A 14279-nucleotide genomic window follows, 5' to 3' on the forward strand; every position below is an offset into this window, starting at 1 on the left:
CTAAAAAGTAAAAAACCCAGTGGCTGTCTTTATGGTATGGTTTGTGAAATGGTAAGTGCAAATTCAAAACCTGCAAAGCTGCTGCAATTGTTTTAATCAATGTTGTGTATCATTACATTTCTGATGGTGTTCTTAAATAAAACAAGGTCAAGTACATCTGAGCCTTACAACAATGATGTTCCTCAAAATAGAGGTGTGTTGTGGCACAATAGATCTCTATTTGGAGCATTTTTACATATTCACATGATACAAGTTCTGGTATCACGTGTGTCTGCTAACGGTAAACAGGTGAGGGATAAGCTAAGTGTGAAGCGCACCCTGCTGATGTGTTATTAGTGTGACTGACTTTAGCTGTGATTATGATCTGGCAGGCTTCACTCCGTGGTTTAACCCAAAACACTTGTTTCTCCTGGGTGAATAAGGGCTGCCCTTCAGCGCTGTGGATTTACAGCAGCTAATCCACCTTCTAGGGTGACACACACTCCTCAGGCTGTTGCTCCAGGAAATATAACCCCGCCACTTCCTAAAGGTGCACAATCATGCACTCATACACACACACATGCAAAACCTCCCTTCATGCAACTTCAAAGTGCAATTCAGAATTTGTTGGTGATTTTGAGCTGTGAATAATATTTGGTTTATTATATATTTGTTGCATAGCGAAGAGTTATTACTAATAGCAAATATCAAATCTGGAACACACTCACTCCCACACAGATCATGGGCCCCCAGGGCACCAAGTGAGAACCTGTGTTAATAACTCAACACATTAATCTGCCATGACAGATGCAGCCAGTTGGGGGAATTCTAAGAAGTAAAAACACTAAGACGTACCAGAATGGAGAGGATTACAGAGGTACTTTTACATGAGTGAGTTTCGCACGATTTGTCACCAGGCCCTTAACATTAAAACACACAGGTTTTTGTTTTTTTATTAATTAAATGAATACACATTCAAGGAAGGATTTTGGTTGACCTGGAGGTCAAAACCAACAATGAAATGGCAAAAAATGTTTACAGTGAGACACGTAAAGTTTCTTTCAAGAATTAGTATGAGATAATTGATACTATAAGATACAATACATTCCATTTGATGTTAAATAATTAAAACTGGAAACATGTTTACGTTCCATATTGAGCAAAAATGTTAGCGCTAGTCATCAGACAGCTAGTTGGCTTATGACCAGAGTTGCGTAGTAAATGATACAAGACAACGCTAATTCTGCTAGCTTGCTGTTTATGCTAACATACTAGATAAAGTACTGGAAAGGAATGAGAGGATTCCAAATTAAAGGAAAGGAAATTCTAAATGTGTAATTTCAGGATATGTAAAGCTTTCCTGTTGAAAGGGAAATGCCTTAAGTGACATAAGGTGATCATGAAATACTTTTTAGTTTACTTTTTTGGACAAAAGGAACAAACAATAAGAATTATGGAATTAAGTGTTTGGCTGATACACTACAAGAGAACAAGCAGGAGCATATACACTGTGACTATCAGACAACCAGTATTTCTACAAATGACTACAGATATAGAAGAAAACCCAGCAGCTCTTAAGCACACTTCCATGAACAAAGCCTCTAGCTAGCATTGTTTGATGTGAGGAGTTTAGATTGATAAGATACCATTCAGAAACGTTCTTAGAGATGAAAGGGGGTGTTTAACACACATACATTACAGTCTATATACACATATACCTATTGAAATACACACACAGGGGGGCTTCGTCGGCCTCCTCCCATGTGACAGATCATGTTAGACTCCTACTCTCAGTCCCATTAATGCGATTACAGTGACAGCCTGAGAAAGAGTGGGCTCCTCATGCACACACAGGCATTCTAAAACATAGAAAACCTAGGCATTATATTTCATTTTTCAAGGTGGGAGCATTAGCTGCATACACACAACCACGCAGACAAACTCATTATTTTGGGGACCATCTCAAATGATGGCAAAAGGAACGGATGCTTAAAATAACTATAAATAAAGTCAACGTCAGCAGCATTACCCCTCTGCTGACGAACAGGGATGATCAGCAAACAGGAAATAAGGAGATGCTGGTATAAAAAAAAGGAGATGAGTCAGTCAATCAGCACCATACTGCTGACCTCATCCTCCCGGAAACATAGCCAATCGAATCACATGCTGACATCACTACTCCTGACAATCAGCCAATCAAATCAATCCCCAGGGAGGCGACCGATCACTCTGCATCGTCACTGTCAACCAAGCCCGGAGTTTCATTCCTACCTACCAAAGTCTAATCCACTGTAATCACATTTTTGGTTTAGTGTTGAGGTTCACTTCAAAAAGCTTCAGGTCAAGCAACGGGTGACTCAGCAGAAACAGAAAGGAACATCTGAGCCCACAGGCAGCAGACAACAACTCTTTATGCCCAGTTCACACTGCTACCAGCACCCTGACTCATCACCTGACCTCATCAGACAGTCACATCGGGGTTTTTTTCCTTCTCATTCAAATACAGGTTTTATTTCATAAAATAAAACTCCTTTCACCACACATAATGGCAAACGTGGCTGAATCTCGCTTAAAGGCTCCAGTTCTTTCTATTAAACGTGTATTTAAACAATGTTTTTGTTACGACTAGCAGAATCTAGTCATATAGATCTTCTTAAGGATATATGATATTTCTAGAATTAGGTTTGTGGTGTTCAAAGCAATGAAATATTACATCTAGGGATATTCAGAGCAAAATAATATTTGCCTGATGTTGAGTTTTAAGATCAGTTTAGACATGGCAAAGAAGGTCAGCAATCTTAGGCAAAGACATACAAATATGTTACAATGTATTAAATCCCTTCGTGACACACTTATCTTCATCTCCTTTGTGAGGAAACCTTGGTTTCTTTGCGTAATAAATCAAAAACAACTGTCTGATGTGAGCACACAGACCTCTGCCAAGAATGTTTCCATAATATTGCTAAATGTACGCCCTGTGATTTGAATATGCTCCAACATCTGATGTGTTCTTACTTGGCCAAAGCTACACACTTATCAAAAAATCAGGCAAGTAGTTTTTGCGTAATCCCGCTGACAAACAAACAAACCAAAACCTCCTTGGCCTAGGTTGAATGACATTTATTAGCTCCTAATTTCAAATAAAAGTGTCAAAAGTTAGAAAACAACAAGCAATGCTTTCTATGTATTCATTTGCAGCCCCATAAAAACGTTCAATAACAACTGAGGCTAAGCAGCTGAGGAATGTCTTTGAGTGTTTTGATGAAGATATGAGTGGACTGTAGTCCTTTGAAGAACCACGCATGCAGACACACAAACACACACACTCACACAGACAAACACACACACAAGGCCCAATCCTTCATTTAGTCAAAGGCCTCTGTTGAAGTGTAAATAGTGAAAGGCTTCACTCTTTGAAAGCAGGAGACATGACCGTACCACTGCAAGAACGCCTTCAGGTACACCATCATGACTCATATAACAACATGCACAAACACAAAGAAAGATATGCATACAGCCCTTTTCTAAGACATCGGTCAGCAGGTGCACTTGTTTTTGTTTGTATTTGTTTGAAGTCTAATGGACGCCCAGAGCAAGAAGATGAATAAGGAGATGTAGTATTGAGTATGTAAGTCGCTTTGGATAAAAGCGTCTAACAAGTAACATGTAACGTAATGTAATGTAGATAAAGGAGAGCAGACCTTATAGACCAGGGGTATTCAACTAAAATTCAACGAGGTCCAGTTAGAGAAAATCTCCCCATGCAATGGTCCGGAACATCAAAATGTCTAACTTGCTTTATGAATTAGTGTGATATATATTGAAGTAGCCTGTAGCTTTATCAACGTCTGCATGTAATCAACAACTGACTGCCAATCAAATAAAGAAAGTACAATTCATAAACAACAATATGTATTGTCAATTAACGTTGAACTATACAGATATACAGTGAATACTGTGGATATGTGTAATGTTCCTCTCTGGCTGCATTTAAAAATAAAATAGAGAACATAAATAGCAAGGGGCCAGACTAAGATTGGTTCAAAAGACCTCACAAAAGACCTCATGAAAGAACAACAAAGAAGTGAGGATACCCGGCCCGGAGGAAGCCCGGGGTCCCCTTCTGGAGCCAGGCCCAGAAGGAGGACTCGTCGGCGAGCGTCTGGTGGCCGGGCTTGCCACGGAGCCCGGCCGGGCCCAGCCCGAAAAGGCAACGTGGGCAACACCTCCGCTTCTCCGTCCCGCGGGCCCACCACCTACGGGAAACATCGATGGGGTCGGGTGCGCTGCCAGAAGGGTGGCAGTGAAAGCGGAGGGTCTCGACGGACCAGACCCGGGCGACAGAAGCTGGCTTTGGGGACGTGGAACGTCACCTCTCTGGGGGGGAAGGAGCCGGAGCTTGTGCGGGAGGTGGAGCGTTACCAGTTGGATCTGGTTGGGCTCACCTCTACGCACAGCGTCGGCTCTGGAACCTTACTTCTGGATAGGGGTTGGACTCTATTCTTCTCCGGAGTTGCTCAAGGTGTGAGGCGCCGGGCGGGTGTGGGGATACTCACAAGTCCCCGGTTAGGTGCTTTGTTGTTGGAGTTTACCCCAGTGGACGAGAGGGTCGCCTCCCTACGCCTGCGGGTTATGGGGGGGAAAACTCTGACTGTTGTGTGTGCTTATGCACCCAACAGCAGTTCAGAGTATACGGCCTTCTTGGAGACCCTGGAAAGAGTCCTGTATGGGGCTCCTGAAGGGGACTCTTTAATCTTGCTGGGAGACTTCAACGCACATGTGGGCAATGATGGAGACACTTGGAGGGGCGTGATTGGGAGGAACGGCCCCCCTGATCTGAACCGGAGTGGTGGTTTGTTACTGGACTTCTGTGCTAGTCATGGATTGGCCATAACAAACACCATGTTCGAACATAAGGATGCTCATAAGTGTACGTGGTACCAGAGCACCCTAGGCAGAAGGTCCATGATCGATTTCGTTATCGTATCATCGGACCTGAGGCCGTATGTTTTGGACACTCGGGTAAAGAGAGGGGCGGAGTTGTCAACTGATCACCATCTGGTGGTGAGTTGGGTCGAGTGGCGGGGGAAGCCTCTGGATAGACCTGGTAAGCCCAAACGTGTAGTTCGGGTGAACTGGGAACGTCTGGAGGAGGCCCAAGTTCAGGAGGCCTTCAACTCACACCTCCGGCGGAGCTTTTCGGGCATTCCTGTGGAGGTTGGGGACATTGAACCAGAGTGGTCGGTGTTCAAAGCCTCTATTGCCGAAGCCGCGGCGGGGAGCTGTGGTCTCAAGGTCCTAGGTGCCTCAAGGGGCGGTAACCCTCGAACCTCCTGGTGGACACCGGTGGTCAGGGAAGCCGTCCGACTGAAGAAGGAGGCCTTCAGGGATTTGTTATCCCGGGGGACTCCCGAGGCAGTTGCAAGGTACCGACAGGCCCGAAGGGCAGCAGCCTCATCCGTGGCCGAGGCAAAGCAGCGGGTGTGGGAGAAGTTCGGAGAAGACATGGAGAAGGACTTTCGGGCGGCACCAAAGTTGTTCTGGAAAACTGTCCGACACCTCAGGAGGGGGAAGCAGGGAACCATCCAAGCTGTGTACAGTAAGGATGGGACGTTGTTGACCTCAACTGATGGAGTGTTAGGGCGTTGGAAGGAACACTTTGAGGAACTCCTGAACCCGACAACTCCGCCCTCTATGTTAGAGGCAGAGCTGGAGTATGACGGGGGATCAACACCAATCTCCCGGGGGGAGGTCACTGAGGTCGTCAAACAACTCCACAGTGGCAAAGCCCCGGGGGTGGATGAGATCCGCCCGGAAATGCTGAAGGCTCTGGGTGTTGAGGGACTGTCATGGTTGACACGTCTCATCAACGTTGCGTGGAAGTCGGAAACAGTACTGAAGGAGTGGCAGACCGGGGTGGTGGTCCCCCTTTTTAAAAAGGGGGATCAGAGGGTGTGTGCCAATTACAGAGGCATCACACTACTCAGCCTCCCCGGGAAAGTTTACTCTAAGGTACTCGAAAGGAGGGTCAGGCCGATTGTCGAACCTCAGATTGAGGAGGAACAATGTGGATTCCGTCCTGGTCGTGGAACGACGGATCAGCTTTTTACTCTCGCAAGGATCCTGGAGGGGGCCTGGGAATGCGCTTATCCGGTCTACATGTGTTTTGTAGACTTGGAGAAGGCGTATGACCGAGTTCCCAGGGAGTTACTGTGGGAGGTGCTGCGGGAGTATGGGGTGAGGGGGTCTCTACTCAGGGCCATCCAATCTCTGTACTCCCAAAGCGAGAGCTGTGTCCGGGTCCTCGGCAGTAAGTCGGACCCATTTCCGCCAGGGCTGCGCTTTGTCACCAATCCTGTTTGTAATATACATGGATCGGATTTCGAGGCGTAGTCGTGGGGGAGGGGGTCTGCAGTTCGGTGGACTAAGGATTGCACCACTGCTTTTTGCAGATGATGTGGTTCTAATGGCTTCATCGGTCTGCGACCTTCAGCACTCACTGGATCGGTTCGCAACCGAGTGTGAAGCGGCTGGGATGAGGATCAGCACCTCCAAATCTGAGGCCATGGTTCTCAGCAGGAAACCGATGGACTTCAAGTAGGGAATGAGTCCTTACCCCAAGTGAAGGAGTTCAAGTATCTCGGGGTCTTGTTCTCGAGTGAGGGAACAATGGAGCGTGAGATGGGCCGGAGAATCGGAGCAGCGGGAGCGGTACTGCAGTCGCTTTACCGCACCGTTGTGACGAAAAGGGAGCTGAGCCAGAAGGCAAAGCTCTCTGTCTACCGGGCCATTTTCGTTCCTACCCTCACCTATGGTCATGAAGGATGGGTCATGACCGAAAGAACGAGATCGCGGATACAAGCGGCCGAGATGGGTTTTCTCCGCAGGGTGGCTGGTGTCTCCCTTAGGGATAAGGTGAGAAGTTCGGTCATCAGGGAGGGACTCGGAGTTGAGCCGCTCCTCCTTCGCGTCGAAAGGAGCCAGTTGAGGTGGTTCGGGCACCTAGTTAGGATGCCACCTGGGCGCCTCCCTAGGGAGGTGTTCCAGGCACGTCCAGCTGGGAAGAGACCAAGGGGTAGACCTAGGACCAGGTGGAGGGATTATATCTCTTCGCTGGCCTGGGAGCGCCTTGGGATCCCCCAGTCAGAGCTGGTTGATGTCGCCAGGGAAAAGAAAGTTTGGGGCTCTCTGCTGGAACTGCTACCCCCGCGACCCGACCACGGATAAGCGGGAGAAGATGGATGGATGGATGGATCAGTCTTTACACATCATAACTAGGGATGCACGATATTGGTTTTTTGAAACCGATACCGATAACTTCCTGCTTCTCAAGACCGATACCGATAACAAAAAAAAATGTACGCCATTAATTATTTTAACGCGATTAACGCATGTGTATTTTTTTTCCTCGGCCGCCCCGTAGTTTCAGAGCGCATCGAGTTTAAAATACCATCTACAAGCTGATGCTGACAGCCCCGCTCCTGTCGCCCGCTTGTGGCAGACCACACTTCCACGCTCACCGGCAGGCACCGACTGGCCATCTGGAGGACCGGGAGGGTGTGTGTATGTGTGGCCCGAGCGAGCGAGAGAGACCTTACGTGCATTGTTGTTGTTAGCATCTGGTGCTAGCTAGCTGCGCTAACGGATATACGGAGCTGTTTAAATGAAAACAGAGGAGCGACATTTCGCCACAACTGCGCCGAGCACTTGACTTTATGCAGGAAGCCAGACAGTGGGACATTGTACGAAAAGTCAGCACACTCAGCAGGGATAGTGCGCAACATGATTGCAGCGTCCAGGCAGCTCCGGTTCGAGCATATGCCTTGAGTTGCACATAGCTCCAACGCCCATACCACCGACGACATGTTTGTTTACTGTCCTGGCTTCACGGCCGCACACCATTTACGTCACAGCCAGGCATGAGTTAGGGAGCGCTGGATTTGTGAAGAACTCCCCTCTTCCTAAACCACTAATACCACAGTACTGGCAAAACGGGAGGAGCCGAATGAAAAACAAGCGCCCCTCATCCCAATCCACCCACACCGCAGTATTTTTTCTTTACCCAAAAAATATATTGTATATTATCGGGGCTATTAATACTGGTATCGGGTTTATCGGGATGACGTCATAATCCCTAATTTTAAAGTTTCTCTTTCTTCCCCTCTTATATTGCAGTCCCTCACTCGCTTTTTTTTGTTCAGTGCGAGAATTGAGCTGGAGCTTGTCCTGCCAGGAGTTTAGATCTGGGCTGAAATGGTGTCAGGGCCATTCTCATACACACATGCAGGTGCTCAGTGGTTAGCCTCGGTTAGCCTGCGCTGGAACGATATTTAGTTTTAATTTAGATCCTGGTGGACTGATCATATTGGGCTCTGAGACTGCTTGTTTTTTGTGACCTCAGTCCTGACTTGAGAGGGAATGTTTGGTCAAACACTTTGTGTTTTGTCTCATAGTGGCGTTTTGGCACTTTTAATGAGCACCACGGTCTCTGAACAAATGAGACACACCGGTGTTGTGGTCCCAGTGGGCAGGATGAACATGAATGAGTCCGTCCACTCAGGGTTAAAAGCTCTGTTCTCACTGTCCACTTTCCTCTTCTTGGAGAGCGCCATGTGTAATTATTTGTCTCTCCCTGTCTGAAATTTCAAGGCTGCACATGTGTAGACTCCGCGGTCTTAAAATCCCCACAATGCTTTGCGCAAGGACCAATTTCCAAATCTTTGGCGGAAATCACGCTCCATTTAAGGTGGGGCCTCGCATATGACGCACACCTGTTAGCCGTTCTCCGTTTCTCAGTTTTCCCGAGGCTAGGAAGGATTCTTGCATCGATTCTGAAGGACCTGACTCGGAGGGACTTGTCCTACCAAGGAAGCATCCTCGACATTGAGAAACACCCACTGTATCGCTAATTATTCTCTTCACTCTGTGTTTCTCAATGTCGAGGAGGCTTGCTTGGTAGCACATGTACTTCCGAGTCAGTCACAACGACATGCTGACTGCAGTGGAGTTTGAACCTGTGACCCCCTGATCCGAACACCAACTCACAACCCACTGCACCGCACGCCTCCCCGATTAGTTCCTCGATAATCGCTCCTCGATCCTCTGGCAAAAATAAGGCCACTGGGACGCTACTCAAGATGGCGCAGACAAATCAACTTCCGGTGATACCGAGACCGAGGAGCGAGGAAATGAAAAATAACTGAAGTGAGACGCAGCCTCTGCCGCGCTCTTGTCTCTTCTTCTGTGTTTCTCTCCCTGTATCGCTCACTCGTCTCTTTCGCACCCTGTCGGTGGCGGTTAAAATAGAATCGCCCGTCAAAATTGAAATCCCCTATTAATGTATTGATTATAGGTCCGGGTCCGTATAGGTCGGCGTCTGGGTCTGGATCCGGACTGCGGTCCGCCTGTTACTGAACTATGTTATAGACAGTGAAGTCTGGCCCCTCCACAATGAGTGACTCCTATTTTAGCTCCATGGGACAGTATATTTATTGTTGAGCAGCTGGTCTTGACATCAAGAGCCAATTCATCGTATCACTCTCTTCAGTGTACTTCTGTAAGCGACAAGCTCCAACAAGTCTTCAGTGAGAGGCTGAATACAGACAACTCTGCCCAGAAATGTGCAGGATTTTGTATCATATTAACGATGTATCAGGTTTGCAGGGATGACAGCTTTTGTCCATCTCTATAAAACATTTTTTATTTAATTTTTGCACAGAGAGATTACATATGAAGTCAATGCGGGGGGCTGATAGACATTGTGCGATGTTAATACGAGGAAATTGAGGGACACTGTAGTTAACCCCTCCTCGGTTCTGATGCCTTGCGTCTGATTATTTTGGCCCACCAATATCTGAAATGTGGCTCTTACAGTGAATTCCCATTCATTTTCTTACTAGTTATTGTCGGGATGGCGAGAAACCTCACACCAGTTGACAGGAAGTGAGAAAGACGTATGACAAAGACCTTGAATCTGTAGTTTCCTTCAGAATTCGTTGTAAAAACAGCTAGGCACTGATGTGACACTGAACATTTGGGAATGAAGCCAGGAATAATGGAGAAAGGTCAATAGAATGGGAAAGAAAACAACAGAAATCTGCTGACTAAGGAAATAAACTCCGCCCCCCTCTGTATTTCTCTCGTTGTTTGGATGGCTGACTGACTGGTGTCCATTCACAGGGACATCACTGCACACCCAAACCTTTGAAAGGAACCATGGTTGCCATGGTGACAGCTAAAACAGGCTGTCGGGGGGGGGGGTCATTCTGAGTGGGTCACTGATCACAGCTCTTCTTGACTGTTTCCTGGGTCAAAGGTCGCTGGGCGGGAAGGAGAGAGAGGTGGAAGAGGATGGTGGCTGTCAAAGAGGGCGTATGAGGATAACACACACACACACACTAATTGAAATGTTCCCACTCATGGCACACATGGGACCTTCGATAAATACCAGGCAAAAGCAGTGGAAACTAGCTTAAAATAAGCATTGAAAACATATTTTGCATTCATTTATGGTGGGAAAAGTAGGATTTTAAAACATAGCCGCAGGATTCAAAATATAAAAATCCATATTGAATTAATCTCTGCCTAGTTAGACAGAAGTTACTGAATATCTCAGTAACTGCAACATCACATGACAGCAGCTGGCAGATTGTTTAGCAGCATGCTTTGCTTTGTGTCTCAGTTAACTTGAGTTGGTTCATGAATATTTATCACAAATATGCCTGGACGGACACACAGGTTCATGCATGCACGCACACATACGAGCGCACACACAATGCTTTTGTATCGTAGCAGCCGGCACACAGCCTTTGCCCTCAAACATAATCCACAAAGGTCAAGAAGGTGGGGCTTGTGTCTGACGGTCACCTGAGAGGAGCCAATAGAAGATAGTCAACAGGGATATTAGCAATAGAGTAAAGTTGTTGGGTCTACCGCCAAGATGTACTAACCTGCATGATACTCTATCGCGCGTTGAAGCATTACTAGTATAAGCAGGATTAAAAATGACCTTTCCATTTTCAAAAACAAACACAGCTCATTAAAGAGGAAGAGCTCTGCTGTTCCGAGTTTGACAATAAGAAACCTGATTCTTCACTGTTGGCTAATTCTGGCTGTAGGCTCTTAATTATTAAAGCAAGTGCATTGACATACTAATAAGTCACTTGAGTGGCCCCTTCACAAAGTCTGTAACATGACTTCCTTCTTGGATAAATCATTAGCTTCCTGTATGGTTTTTGTTCGTGGAATATGGGACACGGCAAACATATGCCAACAGACAGATGTAGGGAAAGAGATCTGGGACACATTCACACAGGGAATAACCCAGTAAACCCTCACTAACTGTGCGTGTGTGTGTGTGTGTGTGTGTGTGTGTGTGTGTGTGTGTGTGTGTGTGTGTGTGTGTGTGTGTGTGTGTGTGTGTGTGTGTGTTTACTGAATCATCCAATAACACTGAAGTGACCCATCTGCATGCTGTCAGGCGTGATGATCTTCAAAACTTGGCAGCAGCAGCACAGCACACACACATCGAAATGTTTGAATTGTCTCACTGCACATCCACCAGGAGCAAAAAAAAAAAGAAATCCACTTTCAAATGGCATCATCTTCAAAGTTAGAAATCAAAATGACACTTTCCCTCTGTTCAGGCTCCAGACCCCAGGATGATAAAGAAGCACTTCATCACTCTGGACTATTGGGGCGGGGGTATGGGGGATTAGGAGCTTGCTAACAGACAGCATGAGCCACGCAGGCTGAGACAGGAACTGGTTGGCAACCTTCTAGCTGATTACTGCAAACACACACACACACAGCTACCTAAACTATTACAGAGTGGGGAGAGGCCCACACTGTCAAAGCCTCTGATTGAGATTTCAGGTTCACCACAAGCTCCAAATAATTAGAATGTTGCTACGGCGATTAATATAACTCAAAATACCCACATGGAGCTGCGGTCTGAGGTTCAAAGAGATGAAGTCAGGCATTTAGTAGCAGATGAAAAGGTAGGACTTCCAGGGACTATCAAGTGAAAACCAATTAACTGTCATCCAAAGATATTAGATGGTTAAAGATTGTGTTAGGACATAACAAAATAAAATCCCTTTTTTGCAGACTTGTGTTGTTACAGTGTTTATTTCTTTAGCTTTTGCTATCACAGGGAATTCCAATGGTGCTGAAGTAGCATCTTAGTCAGTTTATTCTAGTTTCTTGAAAGTTGTTGATGGTACATATATACATTACAATTATACATAGTTTCGACTTCTATGTATTTCATTGTTTTTAGGCAGTCCAATCTATACACCATCATGTTACATGTTGCACATCTAGTAGACTAAAAGAAACATTATTCATTTGTGGCTGTGTTCTTAGGTTTGATTTGTCTTTTTTTAGCTTTGTTTTGGTCTCCACCAACTTCTTATGGAAATGTCTGGCTCTTTAGCAGCTAAATACTGCACAATGTTCAAGAGCTAATTGCTAGATGTCTGTAATTTAGTGGTGAGCAGTTAGATAACCGTGGGTTTAAAGTGTTTTCTTTAATAAGAGTGGTGACACAAACCAAAACAATGAGATAAAAGACTAACGCTAAGGGGATCTCAATAAATGGATGATAATACTCTATAAAATCCAATCAAATGTTTTTCACTACATGTAAAACTTTTCATATTACACAGTTATTTGATTCCTTTAATCATATACATTTTTTTATTTGAGCAGCTTTAAGTTTAACATTCCAATAGACTTTATAATGATTTTTTTTATCAGATCAATAGTTTTTTTTCAAAAGGCCTTTCTATTAAAACTAGTGATCTGGTATTGTACAAGAAGCCTCACTTGTGTGACTTTCTAAATACCATTGTTAATGTTAACCTGGGCGTTCCTAAAAGGTCTACAACTCATTAATGCAAATAGAGCACAAAGCAAACAGGAAGATTAAGGAGTTCTGTGAGCTTGAAGGTAAGGTCAGCTGATCCTCGGTGACAGGAAGTGAATCACCTTAAGTGTGTGTGTAAGTGTGTAAAATAAAAGATTAGTGACAAGGCACTTTTAGGTGCCACAGCTGACCTCTGAAGAGTCTCTGAACAGCTGACTGTCTACCTGACTCAGGATTTAGTATTTGTTTTCACATTAAAGGCAGAATTTAAAGTCATTTGACCTGCCTAATCTAATATGATCCCCTCAAATCAATTTCCACAATCAATTTCCTGTCAAAACAAAGGAACACAATGTCTGCAGGTATGACGGTCAATACATAACTAATACGTTCACAGGTTCCCACCAAATGAATGAGTGAACAGAATAATAGAAGAAAGAAAGACAAATATATGAAAGAACAAACCAATGCATACTCCACTGACCATGAATAGGACTAACGGTGGAAACCCAACTAGCAAACAAGACGACCGAGCTCTGTGAATAATGAATGAGCTTTCTAAGAAAATACAAAAGCAGGTAGTTTCCATTCAGAGACACACACACCTTTCTGCTGCCGTGTGTGTGGTTGTGTATGTTGTGTGTTCAACAGCTATTTAAGCCTGCAACTTTATTCCCATATTGAGTTATTAAGGAAGACAGACAAATGAAATCCTATTGATAAGACTCCTGAGTGCATGACAGGATATCCTGTGTCAGATTATATTGTTTATTATCTATGGCACTTTTAAACTGAGTTGGCACAGTAAACAGTTCTGGGTCAAAGTCTGAATGCACAATAGCAAGCGAGGCAGAGAGAGGGAAGAGAAACATGATAGCAGCAAGCTTTTGTCCTCTTGCTTCAACTGATCCAGTTCACATGACGTTTTTCAGATTGACTTTCCGCCACAGAAAAGCACCTGCCCCCTACTTGAGCTGCCGCCCTATCATTGATGTCTGAAGTCCTACTGTTCCACACACACCCACAGAAGTGTACAGACTGGGACTATCTCCGCTTGTCTGCTGTGTTAGCGGCAGCATGGATTGGCCAAAGGGGCAAAGGTCAGACTCCTAATGTCACCGCAACTCAACTAAAAACACACCACAAATTCACCTTTTTTCATTCGTGGCCACTTTTCTTTTAAAGATACTACATTGTTGAGCTCCTCCTGCTTATGGTGAATTGTGACACCCTATAACACATTGGACGACTAACTTTGCTCTCTAAATATAAGACAGTGTGTTCCTTTAGTTGGTTCAAGCTAATGTGAAAAACAGTTGAAAGGCTGTTAGTCATGCTGTCATTAAGGTCGAAATAATCCTCTCTGAAGGGGATTGACTTTTATTTGTATTTTCTGACCTTTTATTTATTTACTTAATCAAAAGAAGAATGT

General features: G+C 45.1%; 1 protein-coding gene across 3 annotated transcripts in view; it reads right to left on the reverse strand.

Moving 5' to 3' along the window:
* LOC117558270 (kinesin-like protein KIF21A) overlaps positions 1-14279 on the reverse strand; it is a 39938-nt gene that overhangs the window by 24771 nt on the left and 888 nt on the right. The window lies entirely within an intron of this gene.

The sequence above is a fragment of the Gymnodraco acuticeps genome, unplaced genomic scaffold (genome assembly GCF_902827175.1).
Source record: "Gymnodraco acuticeps unplaced genomic scaffold, fGymAcu1.1, whole genome shotgun sequence".
NCBI classification, from domain to species: Eukaryota; Metazoa; Chordata; class Actinopteri; order Perciformes; family Bathydraconidae; genus Gymnodraco; species Gymnodraco acuticeps.